The sequence below is a fragment of the Pristiophorus japonicus genome, chromosome 11 (assembly GCF_044704955.1).
Source record: "Pristiophorus japonicus isolate sPriJap1 chromosome 11, sPriJap1.hap1, whole genome shotgun sequence".
Classification (NCBI taxonomy): Eukaryota; Metazoa; Chordata; class Chondrichthyes; family Pristiophoridae; genus Pristiophorus; species Pristiophorus japonicus.
The window spans coordinates 162,133,317-162,152,809 of record NC_091987.1 but is presented as its reverse complement, the minus strand read 5'-3'; the positions used below and the strand labels follow the sequence as shown (position 1 = coordinate 162,152,809).

Below are 19,493 nucleotides of genomic sequence, written 5' to 3'. Positions count from 1 at the left end.
GAACCCTCGCCGCCCCGAACCCTCGCCGCCCGCCCCGACCTCTCATCGCCACGACCCCTCACCGCCCCGACCTCTCACCGCCACGACCCCGACCCCTCACCGCCCCGACCTCTCGCCGCCATGATCCCTCGACGCCCAGACCCATCACCGCCCCGAACCCTCACCGCCCGCACCGACATCTCACCGCACTGACCTCTCACCGACCACACCGACCTCTCACCGCCCCGACCCCTCGCCGCCCCGACCCCTCGCCGCCCTTACCCCGACCCCTCACCGCCCCGACCTCTCACCGCCCCGACCCCTCGACGCCCCGACCCCTCACCGCCCCGACCTCTCGCCGCCATGATCCCTCGACGCCCAGACCCATCAACGCCCCGACCTCTCACCGCCCCGACCCCTCGACGCCCCGACCCCTCACCGCCCCGACCTCTCGCCGCCATGATCCCTCGACGCCCAGACCCATCAACGCCCCGAACCCTCACCGCCCGCACCGACATCTCACCGCCCTGACCTCTCACCGACCACACCGACCTCTCGCCGCCCCGACCCCTCGCCGCCCCGACCCCTCACCGCACGCCCCGACCTCTCACCGCCCCGACCCGTCGCCGCCCCGACCCGTCGCCGCCCCGACCCCTCGCCGCCCCGACCCCTCACCGCCCGCCCCGACCTCTCACCGCCCCGACCTCTCGCCGCCCCGACCCGTCGCCGCCCCGAACCCTCACCGCCCCGACCCGTCGCCGCCCCGACCCGTCGCAGTCCCGACCCGTCGCCGCCCCGACCCCTCGCCACCCGACCTCTCGCCGCCCCGACCTCTCGCCGCCCCGACCCCTCGCCGCCCCGACCCCTCGCCGCCCCGACCCTCGCCGCCCGCCCTGACCTCTCACAGCCCCGACCTCTCACCGGCCCGACCCCTCTCCGCCCCGACCCCTTTCCACCCCGACCCCACTCCGCCCCGACCCCTTCCGCCCCGACCCCCTCCGCCCCGAACCCTCTCCGCCCCGACACCTCTCCGCCCCGACCCCTCGCCGCCCCGACCCCTCGCCGACACGAACCCTCGCCGCCCCGACCCCTCGCTGCCCGCCTCGACCTCTCATCGCCACGACCCCTCACCGCCCCGACCTCTTGCCGCCACGACCCCGACCCCTCGCCGCCCCGAGCCCTCGCCGCCCCGACCCCGCTCCTCGCCGCCCCGACCCCGACCCCTCACCGCCCCGACCTCTCGCCGCCATGACCCCTCGCCGCCCGGACCCCTCGCCGCCCGGACCCCTCACCGCCCGCCCCGACCTCTCACCGCCCCGACCCCTCGCCGCCCCGACCCCTCGCCGCCCCGACCCCTCGCCGCCCCGACCCCTCGCCGCCCCGACCCCTCGCCGCCCCGACCCCTCGCCGCCCCGACCCCTCGCCGCCCCGACCTCTCGCCGCCCCGACCTCTCGCCGCCCCGACCCCTCGCCGCCCCGACCCCTCGCCGCCCCGACCTCTCGCCGCCCCGACCTCTCGCCGCCCCGACCCCTGTCCGCCCCGACCCCTGTCCGCCCCGACCCCTGTCCGCCCCGACTCCTCTCCGCCCGGACCCCTTGCCGCCCGGACCCCTCGCCGCCCGGACCCCTCACCCTGCCCCGAACCCTCGCCGCCCCGAACCCTCGCCGCCCGCCCCGACCTCTCATCGCCACGACCCCTCACCGCCCCGACCTCTCACCGCCACGACCCCGACCCCTCACCGCCCCGACCTCTCGCCGCCATGATCCCTCGACGCCCAGACCCATCACCGCCCCGAACCCTCACCGCCCGCACCGACATCTCACCGCCCTGACCTCTCACCGACCACACCGACCTCTCACCGCCCCGACCCCTCGCCGCCCCGACCCCTCGCCGCCCCGACCCCTCGCCGCCCTTACCCCGACCCCTCACCGCCCCGACCTCTCACCGCCCCGACCCCTCGACGCCCCGACCCCTCACCGCCCCGAACCCTCACCGCCCCGATCCCTCGCCGCCCGCCCCGACCTCTCATCGCCACGACCCCTCACCGCCCCGACCTCTCACCGCCACGACCCCGACCCCTCACCGCCCCGACCTCTCGCCGCCATGATCCCTCGACGCCCAGACCCATCACCGCCCCGAACCCTCACCGCCCGCACCGACATCTCACCGCCCTGACCTCTCACCGACCACACCGACCTCTCACCGCCCCGACCCCTCGCCGCCCCGACCCCTCGCCGCCCCGACCCCTCGCCGCCCTTACCCCGACCCCTCACCGCCCCGACCCCTCACCGCCCCGACCCCTCTCCGCCCCGACCCCTCTCCGCCCCGACCCCTCTCCGCCCCGACCCCTCTCCGCCCCGACCCCTCGCCGCCCCGACCCCTCGCCGCCCTTACCCCGACCCCTCACCGCCCCGACCCCTCACCGCCCCGACCCCTCACCGCCCCGACCCCTCACCGCCCCGACCCCTCTCCGCCCCGACCCCTCTCCGCCCCGACCCCTCTCCGCCCCGACCCCTCTCCGCCCCGACCCCTCGCCGCCCGCCCCGACCTCTCATCGCCACGACCCCTCACCGCCCCGACCTCTCACCGCCACGACCCCGACCCCTCACCGCCCCGACCTCTCGCCGCCATGATCCCTCGACGCCCAGACCCATCACCGCCCCGAACCCTCACCGCCCGCACCGACATCACACCGCCCTGACCTCTCACCGACCACACCGACCTCTCACCGCCCCGACCCCTGGCCGCCCCGACCCCTCGCCGCCCCGACCCCTCGCCGCCCTTACCCCGACCCCTCACCGCCCCGACCTCTCACCGCCCCGACCCCTCGACGCCCCGACCCCTCACCGCCCCGACCTCTCGCCGCCATGATCCCTCGACGCCCAGACCCATCACCGCCCCGAACCCTCACCGCCCGCACCGACATCTCACCGCCCTGACCTCTCACCGACCACACCGACCTCTCGCCGCCCCGACCCCTCGCCGCCCCGACCCCTCGCCGCCCCGACCCCTCGCCGCCCTTACCCCGACCCCTCACCGCCCCGACCCCTCACCGCCCCGACCCCTCTCCGCCCCGACCCCTCGCCGCCCTGACCCCTCGCCGCCCTGACCCCTCGCCGCCCCGACCCCTCGCCGCCCCGACCCCTCGCCGCCCCGACCCCTCGCCGCCCCGACCCCTCGCCGCCCCGACCCATCACCGCCCCGAACCCTCACCGCCCCCACCGACCTCTCATCGCCACGACCCCTCGCCGCCCCGACCCCTCGCCGCCCCGACCCCTCGCCGCCCCGACCCCTCGCCGCCCTTACCCCGACCCCTCACCGCCCCGACCTCTCACCGCCCCGACCCCTCGACGCCCCGACCCCTCACCGCCCCGACCTCTCGCCGCCATGATCCCTCGACGCCCAGACCCATCAACGCCCCGACCTCTCACCGCCCCGACCCCTCGACGCCCCGACCCCTCACCGCCCCGACCTCTCGCCGCCATGATCCCTCGACGCCCAGACCCATCAACGCCCCGAACCCTCACCGCCCGCACCGACATCTCACCGCCCTGACCTCTCACCGACCACACCGACCTCTCGCCGCCCCGACCCCTCGCCGCCCCGACCCCTCGCCGCCCCGACCCCTCGCCGCCCTTACCCCGACCCCTCACCGCCCCGACCCCTCACCGCCCCGACCCCTCTCCGCCCCGACCCCTCTCCGCCCCGACCCCTCTCCGCCCCGACCCCTCTCCGCCCCGACCCCTCTCCGCCCCGACCCCTCTCCGCCCCGACCCCTCTCCGCCCCGACCCCTCTCCGCCCCGACCCCTCTCCGCCCCGACCCCTCGCCGCCCCGACCCCTCGCCGCCCCGACCCCTCGCCGCCCCGACCCCTCGCCGCCCCGACCCCTCGCCGCCCCGACCCATCACCGCCCCGAACCCTCACCGCCCCCCCCGACCTCTCGCCGCCACGACCCCTCGCCGCCCCGACCCCTCGCCGCACCGACCCCTCGCCGCCCCGACCCCTCGCCGCCCCGACCCCTCGCCGCCCCGACCCCTCGCCGCCCCGACCCCTCGCCGCCCCGACCCCTCGCCGCCCCGACCCCTCGCCGCCATGACCCCTCGCCGCCCAGACCCGTCACCGCCCCGAGCCCTCACCGCCCCGACCCCTCACCGCCCCGACCCCTCACCGCCCCGACCTCTCACCGCCCCGACGCCTCACCGCCCCGACCCCTCACCGCCCACACCGACATCTCACCGCCCTGACCTCTCACCGGCCGCCCCGACCTCTCGCCGCCCCGACCCCTCGCCGCCCCGACCCCTCGCCCTGCCCCGACCCCTCGCCCTGCCCCGACCCCTCGCCGCCCCGACCCCTCGCCGCCCCGACCCCTCGCCGCCCCGACCCCTCGCCGCCCCGACCCCTCGCCGCCCCGACCCCTCGCCGCCCCGACCCCTCACCGCCCCGAACCCTCAACGCCCGCCCCGACCGCACACCGCCCCGACCTCTCACCGCACCGACCCCGCGACGCCCCGACCCATCGCCGCCCCGACCTCTCGCCGCCCCGACCCCTCGCCGCCCCGACCCCGACCCCTCGACGCCCCGACCCCTCGACGCCCCGACCCGTCGACGCCCCGACCCGTCGACGCCCCGACCCCGACCACTCGCCGCCCCGACCTCTCGCCGCCCCGACCTCTCGCCGCCCCGACCCCTCGCCGCCCCGACCCCTCGACGCCCCGACCCCTCGCCGCCCCGACCCCGACCACTCACCGCCCCGACCTCTCACCGCCCCGACCCCTCGACGCCCCGACCCCTCGCCGTCCCGACCTCTCGCCGCCCCGACCCCTCGACGCCCCGACCCCTCGCCGCCCAACCCCGCCCCTCGCCGCCCCGACCCCGACCACTCACCGCCCCGACCCCTCGCCGCCCCGACCCCGAGCTCTCGCCGCCCCGAGCTCTCGCCGCCCCGACCCCTCGCCGCCCCGACCCCTCGCCGCCCCGACCCCTCGCCGCCCCGACCCCTCGCCGCCCCGACCCCTCGCCCTGCCCCGACCTCTCACCGCCCCGACCTCTCGCCGCCCCGACCCCTCGCCGCCCCGACCCCTCGCCGCCCCGACCCCGACCCCTCACCGCCCACAACGACCTCTCGCCGCCCCGCCCCGACCTCTCGCCGCCCCGACCTCTCGCCGCCCCGCCCCGACCCCTCCCCGCCCCGACCCCTCCCCGCCCCGCCGCCCCGACCCCCGACCCCTCGCCGCCCCGACACCTCGCCGCCCACAACGACCTCTCGCCGCCCACAACGACCTCTCGCCGCCCACAACGACCTCTCGCCGCCCACAACGACCTCTCGCCGCCCACAACGACCTCTCGCCGCCCCGACCCCTAGCCGTCCCGACCCCGACCCCTCGCCGCCCACAACGACCTCTCGCCGCCCCGCCCTCTCGCCGCCCCGCCCCGACCCTTCGCCGCCCCGACCCCTCGCAGCCCTGACCCCTCGCCACCCCGACTCCCGCCGCCCTGACCCCGACCCCCGCCGCCCTGACCCCGACCCCCGCCGCCCTGACCCCGACCCCCGCCGCCCTGACCCGGACCCCTGGCCGCCCCGACCCCTGGCCGCCCCGACCCCTGGCCGCCCCGGCCCCTCGCCGCCCCGACCCCTCGCCGCCCACAACGATCTCTCGCCGCCCCGCCCCGACCTCTCACCGCCCCGCCCTCTCACCACCCCGCCCCGCCCTCTCACCACCCCGCCCGCCCTCTCACCACCCCGCCCCGACCTCTCACCGCCCCGCCCTCTCACCACCCCGCCCCGCCCTCTCACCACCCCGCCCGCTCTCTCACCACCCCGCCCGCCCTCTCACCACCCCGCCCCGACCTCTCACCACCCCGCCCCGACCTCTCGCCGCCCCGACCTCTCGCCGTCCCGACCCCTCTCCTCGCCGCCCCGACCCCTCCCCTCGCCGCCCCGACCCCTCGCCGCCCCGACCCCGACACCTCGCCGCCCACAACGACCTCTCGCCGCCCCGCCCCGACCTCTCGCCGCCCCGACCTCTCGCCGCCCCGCCCCGACCCCTCGCCGCCCCGACCCCTCGCAGCCCTGACCCCTCGCCACCCCGACCCCCGCCGCCCTGACCCCCGCCGCCCTGACCCCGACCCCTGGCCGCCCCGACCCCTGGCCGCCCCAGCCCCTCGCCGCCCCGACCCCTCGCCGCCCCGACCCCTCCCCGCCCAGACCCCTCGCCGTCCCGACCCCTCGCCGCCCCGACCTCTCGCCGCCACGACCCCTCGACGCCAAGACCCCTCACCGCCTGCCCCGACCCCTCACCGCCCCGACCTCTTGCCGCCCCGCCCCAATTTCTTCCTGCCCCGACCCCTCACCGCCCCGACCTCTTGCCGCCCCGCCCCAATTTCTCACTGCCACGACCTCTCGCCGCCCCGACCTCTCGCCGCCCCGACCTCTCGCCGCCCCGACCTCTCGCCGCCCCGACCTCTCGTCGCCCCGACCCCTCGTCGCCCCGACCCCTCGCCGCCCCGACCCCTCGCCGCCCCGACCCCTCGCCGCCCCGACCCCTCGCCGCCCCGACCCCTCGCCGCCCCGACCCCTCGCCTTCCCGACCCCGACCCCTCACCGCCCACAACGACCTCTCGCCGCCCCGCCCCGACCTCTCGCCGCCCCGACCTCTCGCCGCCCCGCCCCAACCTCTCGCCGCCCCGATCCCTCCCCGCCCCGACCCCCCGCCGCCCCGACCACCGAACCCTCGCCGCCCCGACCCCCACACCTCGCCGCCCCGAACCCTCGCCGCCCACAACGACCTCTCGCCGCCCACAACGACCTCTCGCCGCCCACAACGACCTCTCGCTGCCCCGACTTCTCGCCGCCCCGCCCCGACCCTTCGCCGCCCCGACCCCTCGCAGCCCTGACCCCTCGCCACCCCGACCCCCGCCGCCCTGACCCCGACCCCCGCCGCCCTGACCCCGACCCCCGCCGCCCTGACCCCGACCCCCGCCGCCCTGACCCCGACCCCCGCCGCCCTGACCCCGACCCCCGCCGCCCTGACCCCGACCCCTGGCCGCCCCGACCCCTGGCCGCCCCGACCCCTGGCCGCCCCGACCCCTGGCCGCCCCGGCCCCTCGCCGGCCCCTCGCCGCCCCGACCCCTCGCCGTCCCGACCGCTCGCCGCCCCGACCCCTCGCCGCCCCGACCGCTCCCCGCCCAGACCCCTCGCCGTCCCGACCTCTCGCCGCCCCGACCTCTCGCCGCCACGACCCCTCGACGCCAAGACCCCTCACCGCCCGCCCCGACCCCTCACCGCCCCGACCTCTTGCCGCCCCGCCCCAATTTCTCACTGCCTCGACCCCTCGCCGCCCCGACCCCACGCCGCCCCGACCCCTCGCCGCCCCGACCCCTCGCCGCCCCGACCCCTCGCCGCCCCGACCCCTCGCCGCCCCGACCCCTCGCCGCCCCGACACCCGACCCCTCGCCGCCCCGACCCCGACCCCTCGCCGCCCCGACCCCTCACCGCCCACAACGACCTCTCGCCGCCCCGCCCCAACCTCTCGCCGCCCCGAGCCCTCCCCGCCACGACGCCCCGACCCCCGACCCCTCGCCGCCCCTACCCCGACCCCTCGCCGCCCCGACCCCTCGCCGCCCACAACGACCTCTCGCCGCACACAACGACCTCTCGCCGCCCACAACGACCTCTCGCCACCCCGCCCCGACCTCTCGCCGCCCCGACCTCTCGCCGCCCCGACCCCGACCCCTCGCCGCCCCGACCCCTCGCCGCCCCGACCCCTCGCCGTACGACCCCGACCCCTCACCGCCCACAACGACCTCTCGCCGCCCCGCCCCAACCTCTCACCGCCCCGCCCTCTCACCACCCCGCCCCGACCTCTCACCACCGCGCCCCGACCTCTCGCCGCCCCGACCCCGAACCCTCGCCGCCCACAACGACCTCTCGCCGCCCCGCCCCGACCTCTCGCCGCCCCGACCCCTCGCCGCCCCGACCCCTCGCAGCCCTGACCCCTCGCCACCCCGACCCCTGCCGCCCTGACCCCGACCCCTGGCCGCCCCGGCCCCTGGCCGCCCCGGCCCCTCGCCGCCCCGACCCCTCGCCGCCCCGACCCCTCGCCGCCCCGACCCCTCCCCGCCCAGACCCCTCACCGTCCCGACCCCTCGCCGCCCCGACCTCTCGCCGCCACGACCCCTCGACGCCAAGACCCCTCACCGCCCGCCCCGACCCCTCACCGCCCCGACCGCTTGCCGCCCCGCCCCAATTTCTTACTGCCTCGATCTCTCGCCGCACCGACCCCACGCCGCCCTGACCTCTCGCCGCCACGACCCCTCGACGCCAAGACCCCTCACCGCCCGCCCCGACCCTCACCGCCCCGACCTCTTGCCGCCCCGCCCCAATTTCTCACTGCCTCGACCTCTCGCCGCCCCGACCTCTCGCCGCCCCGACCTCTCGCCGCCCCGACCTTTCGTCGCCCCGACCTTTCGTCGCCCCGACCCCTCGCCGCCCCGACCCCTCGCCGCCCCGATCCCTCGCCTTCCCGACCCCGACCCCTCACCCCCCCCAACAACGACCTCTCGCCGCCCTGCCCCGACCTCTCGCCGCCCCGACCCCTCCCCGCCCCGACCCCCCGCCGCCCCGACCCCCGACCCCTCGCCGCCCACAACGACCTCTCGCCGCCCCGCCCTCTCGCCGCCCCGCCCCGACCCTTCGCCGCCCCGACCCCTCGCAGCCCCGACCCCTCGCCACCCCGACTCCCGCCGCCCCGACCCCTGCCGCCCCGACTCCTGGCCGCCAAGACCCCTGGCCGCCCCGACCCCTCGCCGCCCCGGCCCCTCGCCGCCCCGACCCCTCGCCGCCCACAACGACCTCTCGCCGCCCCGCCCCGACCTCCCACCGCCCCGCCCTCTCACCACCCCGCCCGCCCTCTCACCACCCCGCCCGCCCTCTCACCACCCCGCCCCGACCTCTCACCACCCCGCCCCGACCTCTCGCCGCCCCGACCTCTCGCCGCCCCGACCCCTCCCCTCGCCGCCCCGACTCCTCCCCTCGCCGCCCCGACCCCTCGCCGCCCCGACCCCGACACCTCGCCGCCCACAACGACCTCTCGCCGCCACGCCCCGACCTCTCGCCGCCCCGACCTCTCGCCGCCCCGACCTCTCGCCGCCCTGACCCCGACCCCTGTCCGCCCCGACCCCTGGCCGCCCCGACCCCTGGCCGCCCCGACCCCTGGCCGCCCCGGCCCCTCGCCGCCCCGACCCCTCGCCGCCCCGACCACTCGCCGCCCCGACCCCTCGCCGCCCCGACCCCTCCCCGCCCAGACCCCTCGCCGTTCCGACCCCTCGCCGCCCCGACCTCTCGCCGCCACGACCCCTCGACGCCAAGACCCCTCACCGCCTGCCCCGACCCCTCACCGCCCCGACCTCTTGCCGCCCCGCCCCAATTTCTTCCTGCCCCGACCCCTCACCGCCCCGACCTCTTGCCGCCCCGCCCCAATTTCTCACTGCCCCGACCTCTCGCCGCCCCGACCTCTCGCCGCCCCGACCTCTCGCCGCCCCGACCTCTCGCCGCCCCGACCTCTCGCCGCCCCGACCTCTCGTCGCCCCGACCCCTCGCCGCCCCGACCCCTCGCCGCCCCGATCCCTCGCCTTCCCGACCCCGACCCCTCACCGCCCACAACGACCTCTCGCCGCCCCGCCCCGCCCCGACCTCTCGCCGCCCCGACGTCTCGCCGCCCCGCCCCAACCACTCGCCGCCCCGACCCCTCCCCGCCGCCCCGACCACCGAACCCTCGCCGCCCCGACCCCCACACCTCGCCGCCCCGACCCCTCGCCGCCCCGACCCCTCGCCGCCCACAACGACCTCTCGCCGCCCACAACGACCTCTCGCCGCCCCGACCTCTCGCCGCCCCGCCCCGACCCTTCGCCGCCCCGACCCCTCGCAGCCCCGACCCCTCGCCACCCCGACCCCCGCCGCCCTGACCCCGACCCCCGCCGCCCTGACCCCGACCCCCGCCGCCCTGACCCCGACCCCTGGCCGCCCCGACCCCTGGCCGCCAAGACCCCTGGCCGCCCCGACCCCTCGCCGCTCCGGCCCCTCGCCGCCCCGACCCCTCGCCGCCCACAACGACCTCTCGCCGCCCCGCCCCGACCTCTTGCCGCCCCGCCCCAATTTCTCACTGCCTCGACCTCTCGCCGCCCCGACCCCTCGCCGCCCCGACCCCTCGCCGCTCCGATCCCTCGCCTTCCCGACCCCGACCCCTCACCGCCCACAACGACCTCTCGCCGCCCCGCCCCGACCTCTCGCCGCCCCGACCTCTCGCCGCCCCGCCCCGACCCCTCCCCGCCCCGACCCCTCCCCGCCCCGACCCCTCCCCGCCCCGCCGCCCCGACCCCCGACCCCTCGCCGCCCCGACACCTCGCCGCCCACAACGACCTCTCGCCGCCCACAACGACCTCTCGCCGCCCACAACGACCTCTCGCCGCCCACAACGACCTCTCGCCGCCCACAACGACCTCTCGCCGCCCACAACGACCTCTCGCCGCCCACAACGACCTCTCGCCGCCCACAACGACCTCTCGCCGCCCACAACGACCTCTCGCCGCCCACAACGACCTCTCGCCGCCCACAACGACCTCTCGCCGTCCCGACCCCGACCCCTCGCCGCCCACAACGACCTCTCGCCGCCCCGCCCTCTCGCCGCCCCGCCCCGACCCTTCGCCGCCCCGACCCCTCGCAGCCCCGACCCCTCGACACCCCGACTCCCGCCGCCCTGACCCCGACCCCCGCCGCCCTGACCCCGACCCCCGCCGCCCTGACCCCGACCCCCGCCGCCCTGACCCCGACCCCTGGCCGCCCCGACCCCTCGCCGTACGACCCCGACCCCTCGCCGCCCACAACGACCTCTCACCGCCCCGCCCCAACCTCTCACCGCCCCGCCCTCTCACCACCCCGCCCCGACCTCTCACCACCGCGCCCCGACCTCTCGCCGCCCCGACCCCGAACCCTCGCCGCCTACAACGACCTCTCGCCGCCCCGCCCCGACCTCTCGCCGCCCCGACCCCTCGCCGCCCCGACCCCTCGCAGCCCTGACCCCTCGCCACCCCGACCCCTGCCGCCCTGACCCCGACCCCTGGCCGCCCCGGCCCCTGGCCGCCCCGACCCCTCGCCGCCCCGACCCCTCGCCGCCCCGACCCCTCCCCGCCCAGACCCCTCACCGTCCCGACCCCTCGCCGCCCCGACCTCTCGCCGCCACGACCCCTCGACGCCAAGACCCCTCACCGCCCGCCCCGACCCCTCACCGCCCCGACCGCTTGCCGCCCCGCCCCAATTTCTTACTGCCTCGATCTCTCGCCGCACCGACCCCACGCCGCCCTGACCTCTCGCCGCCACGACCCCTCGACGCCAAGACCCCTCACCGCCCGCCCCGACCCTCACCGCCCCGACCTCTTGCCGCCCCGCCCCAATTTCTCACTGCCTCGACCTCTCGCCGCCCCGACCTCTCGCCGCCCCGACCTCTCGCCGCCCCGACCTTTCGTCGCCCGGACCTTTCGTCGCCCCGACCCCTCGCCGCCCCGACCCCTCGCCGCCCCGATCCCTCGCCTTCCCGACCCCGACCCCTCACCCCCCCCAACAACGACCTCTCGCCGCCCCGCCCCGACCTCTCGCCGCCCCGACCCCTCCCCGCCCCGACCCCCCGCCGCCCCGACCCCCGACCCCTCGCCGCCCCGACCCCTCGCCGCCCACAACGACCTCTCGCCGCCCACAACGACCTCTCGCCGCCCACAACGACCTCTCGCCGCCCACAACGACCTCTCGCCGCCCACAACGACCTCTCGCCGCCCACAACGACCTCTCGCCGCCCACAACGACCTCTCGCCGCCCACAACGACCTCTCGCCGCCCACAACGACCTCTCGCCGCCCACAACGACCTCTCGCCGCCCACAACGACCTCTCGCCGCCCACAACGACCTCTCGCCGCCCCGACCCCTAGCCGCCCCGACCCCGACCCCTCGCCGCCCACAACGACCTCTCGCCGCCCCGCCCTCTCGCCGCCCCGCCCCGACCCTTCGCCGCCCCGACCCCTCGCAGCCCCGACCCCTCGCCACCCCGACTCCCGCCGCCCTGACCCCGACCCCCGCCGCCCCGACCCCTGGCCGCCAAGACCCCTGGCCGCCCCCTCGCCGCCCCGGCCCCTCGCCGCCCCGACCCCTCGCCGCCCACAACGACCTCTCGCCGCCCCGCCCCGACCTCCCACCGCCCCGCCCTCTCACCACCCCGCCCGCCCTCTCACCACCCCGCCCGCCCTCTCACCACCCCGCCCGCCCTCTCACCACCCCGCCCCGACCTCTCACCACCCCGCCCCGACCTCTCGCCGCCCCGACCTCTCGCCGCCCCGACCCCTCCCCTCGCCGCCCCGACTCCTCCCCTCGCCGCCCCGACCCCTCGCCGCCCCGACCCCGACACCTCGCCGCCCACAACGACCTCTCGCCGCCACGCCCCGACCTCTCGCCGCCCCGACCTCTCGCCGCCCCGACCTCTCGCCGCCCTGACCCCGACCCCTGTCCGCCCCGACCCCTGGCCGCCCCGACCCCTGGCCGCCCCGGCCCCTCGCCGCCCCGGCCCCTCGCCGCCCCGACCCCTCGCCGCCCCGACCACTCGCCGCCCCGACCCCTCGCCGCCCCGACCCCTCCCCGCCCAGACCCCTCGCCGTTCCGACCCCTCGCCGCCCCGACCTCTCGCCGCCACGACCCCTCGACGCCAAGACCCCTCACCGCCTGCCCCGACCCCTCACCGCCCCGACCTCTTGCCGCCCCGCCCCAATTTCTTCCTGCCCCGACCCCTCACCGCCCCGACCTCTTGCCGCCCCGCCCCAATTTCTCACTGCCCCGACCTCTCGCCGCCCCGACCTCTCGCCGCCCCGACCTCTCGCCGCCCCGACCTCTCGCCGCCCCGACCTCTCGTCGCCCCGACCCCTCGCCGCCCCGACCCCTCGCCGCCCCGATCCCTCGCCTTCCCGACCCCGACCCCTCACCGCCCACAACGACCTCTCGCCGCCCCGCCCCGCCCCGACCTCTCGCCGCCCCGACCTCTCGCCGCCCCGCCCCAACCACTCGCCGCCCCGACCCCTCCCCGCCCCGACCCCCCCGCCGCCCCGACCACCGAACCCTCGCCGCCCCGACCCCCACACCTCGCCGCCCCGACCCCTCGCCGCCCCGACCCCTCGCCGCCCACAACGACCTCTCGCCGCCCACAACGACCTCTCGCCGCCCCGACCTCTCGCCGCCCCGCCCCGACCCTTCGCCGCCCCGACCCCTCGCAGCCCCGACCCCTCGCCACCCCGACTCCCGCCGCCCTGACCCCGACCCCCGCCGCCCTGACCCCGACCCCTGGCCGCCCCGACCCCTGGCCGCCAAGACCCCTGGCCGCCCCGACCCCTCGCCGCTCCGGCCCCTCGCCGCCCCGACCCCTCGCCGCCCACAACGACCTCTCGCCGCCCCGCCCCGACCTCTTGCCGCCCCGCCCCAATTTCTCACTGCCTCGACCTCTCGCCGCCCCGACCCCTCGCCGCCCCGACCCCTCGCCGCCCCGACCCCTCGCCGCCCCGACCCCTCGCCGCTCCGATCCCTCGCCTTCCCGACCCCGACCCCTCACCGCCCACAACGACCTCTCGCCGCCCCGCCCCGACCTCTCGCCGCCCCGACCTCTCGCCGCCCCACCCCGACCCCTCCCCGCCCCGACCCCTCCCCGCCCCGCCGCCCCGACCCCCGACCCCTCGCCGCCCCGACCTCTCGCCGCCCACAACGACCTCTCGCCGCCCACAACGACCTCTCGCCGCCCACAACGACCTCTCGCCGCCCACAACGACCTCTCGCCGCCCACAACGACCTCTCGCCGCCCACAACGACCTCTCGCCGCCCACAACGACCTCTCGCCGCCCACAACGACCTCTCGCCGCCCACAACGACCTCTCGCCGCCCACAACGACCTCTCGCCGCCCACAACGACCTCTCGCCGCCCACAACGACCTCTCGCCGCCCACAACGACCTCTCGCCGCCCACAACGACCTCTCGCCGCCCACAACGACCTCTCGCCGCCCCGACCCCTAGCCGTCCCGACCCCGACCCCTCGCCGCCCACAACGACCTCTCGCCGCCCCGCCCTCTCGCCGCCCCGCCCCGACCCTTCGCCGCCCCGACCCCTCGCAGCCCTGACCCCTCGCCACCCCGACTCCCGCCGCCCTGACCCCGACCCCCGCCGCCCTGACCCCGACCCCCGCCGCCCTGACCCCGACCCCCGCCGCCCCGACCCCTGGCCGCCCCGGCCCCTCGCCGCCCCGACCCCTCGCCGCCCACAACGATCTCTCGCCGCCCCGCCCCGACCTCTCACCGCCCCGCCCTCTCACCACCCCGCCCCGCCCTCTCACCACCCCGCCCCGACCTCTCACCGCCCCGCCCTCTCACCGCCCCGCCCCGCCCTCTCACCACCCCGCCCTCTCTCTCACCACCCCGCCCGCCCTCTCACCACCCCGCCCCGACCTCTCACCACCCCGCCCCGACCTCTCGCCGCCCCGACCTCTCGCCGTCCCGACCCCTCTCCTCGCCGCCCCGACCCCTCCCCTCGCCGCCCCGACCCCTCGCCGCCCCGACCCCGACACCTCGCCGCCCACAACGACCTCTCGCCGCCCCGCCCCGACCTCTCGCCGCCCCGACCTCTCGCCGCCCCGCCCCGACCCCTCGCCGCCCCGACCCCTCGCAGCCCTGACCCCTCGCCACCCCGACCCCCGCCGCCCTGACCCCCGCCGCCCTGACCCCGACCCCTGGCCGCCCCGACCCCTGGCCGCCCCGGCCCCTCGCCGCCTCGACCCCTCGCCGCCCCGACCCCTCCCCGCCCAGACCCCTCGCCGTCCCGACCCCTCGCCGCCCCGACCTCTCGCCGCCACGACCCCTCGACGCCAAGACCCCTCACCGCCTGCCCCGACCCCTCACCGCCCCGACCTCTTGCCGCCCCGCCCCAATTTCTTCCTGCCCCGACCCCTCACCGCCCCGACCTCTTGCCGCCCCGCCCCAATTTCTCACTGCCTCGACCTCTCGCCGCCCCGACCTCTCGCCGCCCCGACCTCTCGCCGCCCCGACCCCTCGCCGCCCCGACCCCTCGCCGCCCCGACCCCTCGCCGCCCCGACCCCTCGCCGCCCCGACCCCTCGCCGCCCCGACCCCTCGCCGCCCCGACCCCTCGCCGCCCCGACCCCTCGCCGCCCCGACCCCTCGCCGCCCCGACCCCTCGCCGCCCCGACCCCTCGCCGCCCCGACCCCTCGCCGCCCCGACCCCTCGCCGCCCCGATCCCTCGCCTTCCCGACCCCGACCCCTCACCGCCCACAACGACCTCTCGCCGCCCCGCCCCGACCTCTCGCCGCCCCGACCCCTCCCCGCCCCGACCCCCCCGCCGCCCCGACCACCGAACCCTCGCCGCCCCGACCCCCACACCTCGCCGCCCCGACCCCTCGCCGCCCACAACGACCTCTCGCCGCCCACAACGACCTCTCGCCGCCCACAACGACCTCTCGCCGCCCACAACGACCTCTCGCCGCCCCGACTTCTCGCCGCCCCGCCCCGACCCTTCGCCGCCCCGACCCCTCGCAGCCCTGACCCCTCGCCACCCCGACCCCCGCCGCCCTGACCCCGACCCCCGCCGCCCTGACCCCGACCCCCGCCGCCCTGACCCCGACCCCCGCCGCCCTGACCCCGACCCCTGGCCGCCCCGACCCCTGGCCGCCCCGACCCCTGGCCGCCCCGGCCCCTCGCCGGCCCCTCGCCGCCCCGACCCCTCGCCGTCCCGACCACTCGCCGCCCCGACCCCTCGCCGCCCCGACCCCTCCCCGCCCAGACCCCTCGCCGTCCCGACCTCTCGCCGCCCCGACCTCTCGCCGCCACGACCCCTCGACGCCAAGACCCCTCACCGCCCGCCCCGACCCCTCACCGCCCCGACCTCTTGCCGCCCCGCCCCAATTTCTCACTGCCTCGACCTCTCGCCGCCCCGACCCCACGCCGCCCCGACCTCTCGCCGCCCCGACCCCTCGCCGCCCCGACCCCTCGCCGCCCCGACCCCTCGCCGCCCCGACCCCGACCCCTCGCCGCCCCGACCCCTCACCGCCCACAACGACCTCTCGCCGCCCCGCCCCAACCTCTCGCCGCCCCGAGCCCTCCCCGCCACGACCCCCCACCGACCCGACCCCCGACCCCTCGCCGCCCCTACCCCGACCCCGACCCCTCGCCGCCCCGACCCCTCGCCGCCCACAACGACCTCTCGCCGCACACAACGACCTCTCGCCGCCCACAACGACCTCTCGCCACCCCGCCCCGACCTCTCGCCGCCCCGACCTCTCGCCGCCCCGACCCCGACCCCTCGCCGCCCCGACCCCTCGCCGCCCCGACCCCTCGCCGTACGACCCCGACCCCTCACCGCCCACAACGACCTCTCGCCGCCCCGCACCAACCTCTCACCGCCCCGCCCTCTCACCACCCCGCCCCGACCTCTCACCACCGCACCCCGACCTCTCGCCGCCCCGACCCCGACCCCTCGCCGCCCACAACGACCTCTCGCCGCCCCGCCCCGATCTCTCGCCGCCCCGACCTCTCGCCGCCCCGCCCCGACCCCTCGCCGCCCCGACCCCTCGCAGCCCTGACCCCTCGCCACCCCGACCCCTGCCGCCCTGGCCGCCCCGGCCCCTGGCCGCCCCGACCCCTCGCCGCCCCGACCCCTCGCCGCCCCGACCCCTCCCCGCCCAGACCCCTCACCGTCCCGACCCCTCGCCGCCCCGACCTCTCGCCGCCACGACCCCTCGACGCCAAGACCCCTCACCGCCCGCCCCGACCCCTCACCGCCCCGACCTCTTGCCGCCCCGACCCAATTTCTTACTGCCTCGATCTCTCGCCGCACCGACCCCACGCCGCCCCGACCTCTCGCCGCCACGACCCCTCGACGCCAAGACCCCTCACCGCCCGCCCCGACCCTCACCGCCCCGACCTCTTGCCGCCCCGCCCTAATTTCTCACTGCCTCGACCTCTCGCCGCCCCGACCTCTCGCCGCCCCGACCTCTCGCCGCCCCGACCTTTCGTCGCCCCGACCTTTCGTCGCCCCGACCCCTCGCCGCCCCGACCCCTCGCCGCCCCGATCCCTCGCCTTCCCGACCCCGACCCCTCACCCCCCCCAACAACGACCTCTCGCCGCCCCGCCCCGACCTCTCGCCGCCCCGACCCCTCCCCGCCCCGACCCCCCGCCGCCCCGACCCCCGACCCCTCGCCGCCCCGACCCCTCGCCGCCCACAACGACCTCTCGCCGCCCACAACGACCTCTCGCCGCCCACAACGACCTCTCGCCGCCCACAACGACCTCTCGCCGCCCACAACGACCTCTCGCCGCCCACAACGACCTCTCGCCGCCCACAACGACCTCTCGCCGCCCACAACGACCTCTCGCCGCCCACAACGACCTCTCGCCGCCCACAACGACCTCTCGCCGCCCACAACGACCTCTCGCCGCCCACAACGACCTCTCGCCGCCCACAACGACCTCTCGCCGCCCACAACGACCTCTCGCCGCCCCGACCCCTAGCCGCCCCGACCCCGACCCCTCGCCGCCCACAACGACCTCTCGCCGCCCCGTCCTCTCGCCGCCCCGCCCCGACCCTTCGCCGCCCCGACCCCTCGCAGCCCCGACCCCTCGCCACCCCGACTCCCGCCGCCCTGACCCCGACCCCCGCCGCCCCGACCCCTGGCCGCCAAGACCCCTGGCCGCCCCGGCCCCTCGCCGCCCCGGCCCCTCGCCGCCCCGACCCCTCGCCGCCCACAACGACCTCTCGCCGCCCCGCCCCGACCTCCCACCGCCCCGCCCTCTCACCACCCCGCCCGCCCTCTCACCACCCCGCCCGCCCTCTCACCACCCCGCCCGCCCTCTCACCACCCCGCCCCGACCTCTCACCACCCCGCCCCGACCTCTCGCCGCCCCGACCTCTCGCCGCCCCGACCCCTCCCCTCGCCGCCCCGACTCCTCCCCTCGCCGCCCCGACCCCTCGCCGCCCCGACCCCGACACCTCGCCGCCCACAACGACCTCTCGCCGCCACGCCCCGACCTCTCGCCGCCCCGACCTCTCGCCGCCCCGACCCCTCGCCGCCCCGACCCCTCGCAGCCCTGACCCCTCGCCACCCCGACCCCCGCCGCCCCGACCCCCGCCGCCCTGACCCCGACCCCTGTCCGCCCCGACCCCTGGCCGCCCCGACCCCTGGCCGCCCCGGCCCCTCGCCGCCCCGACTCCTCGCCGCCCCGACCACTCGCCGCCCCGACCCCTCGCCGCCCCGACCCCTCCCCGCCCAGACCCCTCGCCGTCCCGACCCCTCGCCGCCCCGACCTCTCGCCGCCACGACCCCTCGACGCCAAGACCCCTCACCGCCTGCCCCGACCCCTCACCGCCCCGACCTCTTGCCGCCCCGCACCAATTTCTTCCTGCCCCGACCCCTCACCGCCCCGACCTCTTGCCGCCCCGCCCCAATTTCTCACTGCCCCGACCTCTCGCCGCCCCGACCTCTCGCCGCCCCGACCTCTCGTCGCCCCGACCTCTCGTCGCCCCGACCCCTCGCCGCCCCGACCCCTCGCCGCCCCGACCCCTCGCCGCCCCGACCCCTCGCCGCCCCGATCCCTCGCCTTCCCGACCCCGACCCCTCACCGCCCACAACGACCGCTCGCCGCCCCGCCCCGACCTCTCGCCGCCCCGACCTCTCGCCGCCCCGCCCCGACCTCTCGCCGCCCCGCCCCAACCACTCGCCGCCCCGACCCCTCCCCGCCCCGACCCCCCGCCGCCCCGACCACCGAACCCTCGCCGCCCCGATCCCCACACCTCGCCGCCCCGACCCCTCGCCGCCCCGACCCCTCGCCGCCCACAACGACCTCTCGCCGCCCACAACGACCTCTCGCCGCCCCGACCTCTCGCCGCCCCGCCCCGACCCTTCGCCGCCCCGACCCCTCGCAGCCCCGACTCCTCGCCACCCCGACTCCCGCCGCCCTGACCCCGACCCCCGCCGCCCTGACCCCGACCCCCGCCGCCCTGACCCCGACCCCTGGCCGCCCCGACCCCTGGCCGCCAAGACCCCTGGCCGCCCCGACCCCTCGCCGCTCCGGCCCCTCGCCGCCCCGACCCCTCGCCGCCCACAACGACCTCTCGCCGCCCCGCCCCGACCTCCCACCGCCCCGCCCGCCCTCTCACCACCCCGCCCCGACCTCTCACCACCCCGCCCCGACCTCTCGCCGCCCCGACCTCTCGCCGCCCCGACCCCTCCCCTCGCCGCCCCGACCCCTCCCCTCGCCGCCCCGACCCCTCGCCGCCCCGACCCCGACACCTCGCCGCCCACAACGACCTCTCGCCGCCCCGCCCCGACCTCTCGCCGCCCCGACCTCTCGCCGCCCCGCCCCGACCCCTCGCCGCCCCGACCCCTCGCAGCCCTGACCCCTCGCCACCCCGACCCCCGCCGCCCT

At 79.8% G+C, this 19,493-nt stretch overlaps 1 pseudogene; it reads left to right on the top strand.

Moving 5' to 3' along the window:
- The first annotated feature begins 438 nt into the window (after window positions 1-438).
- The window catches only part of LOC139275635 (adhesion G protein-coupled receptor E3-like), a 69,037-nt pseudogene continuing 49,982 nt past the window's right edge, over window positions 439-19,493 (top strand).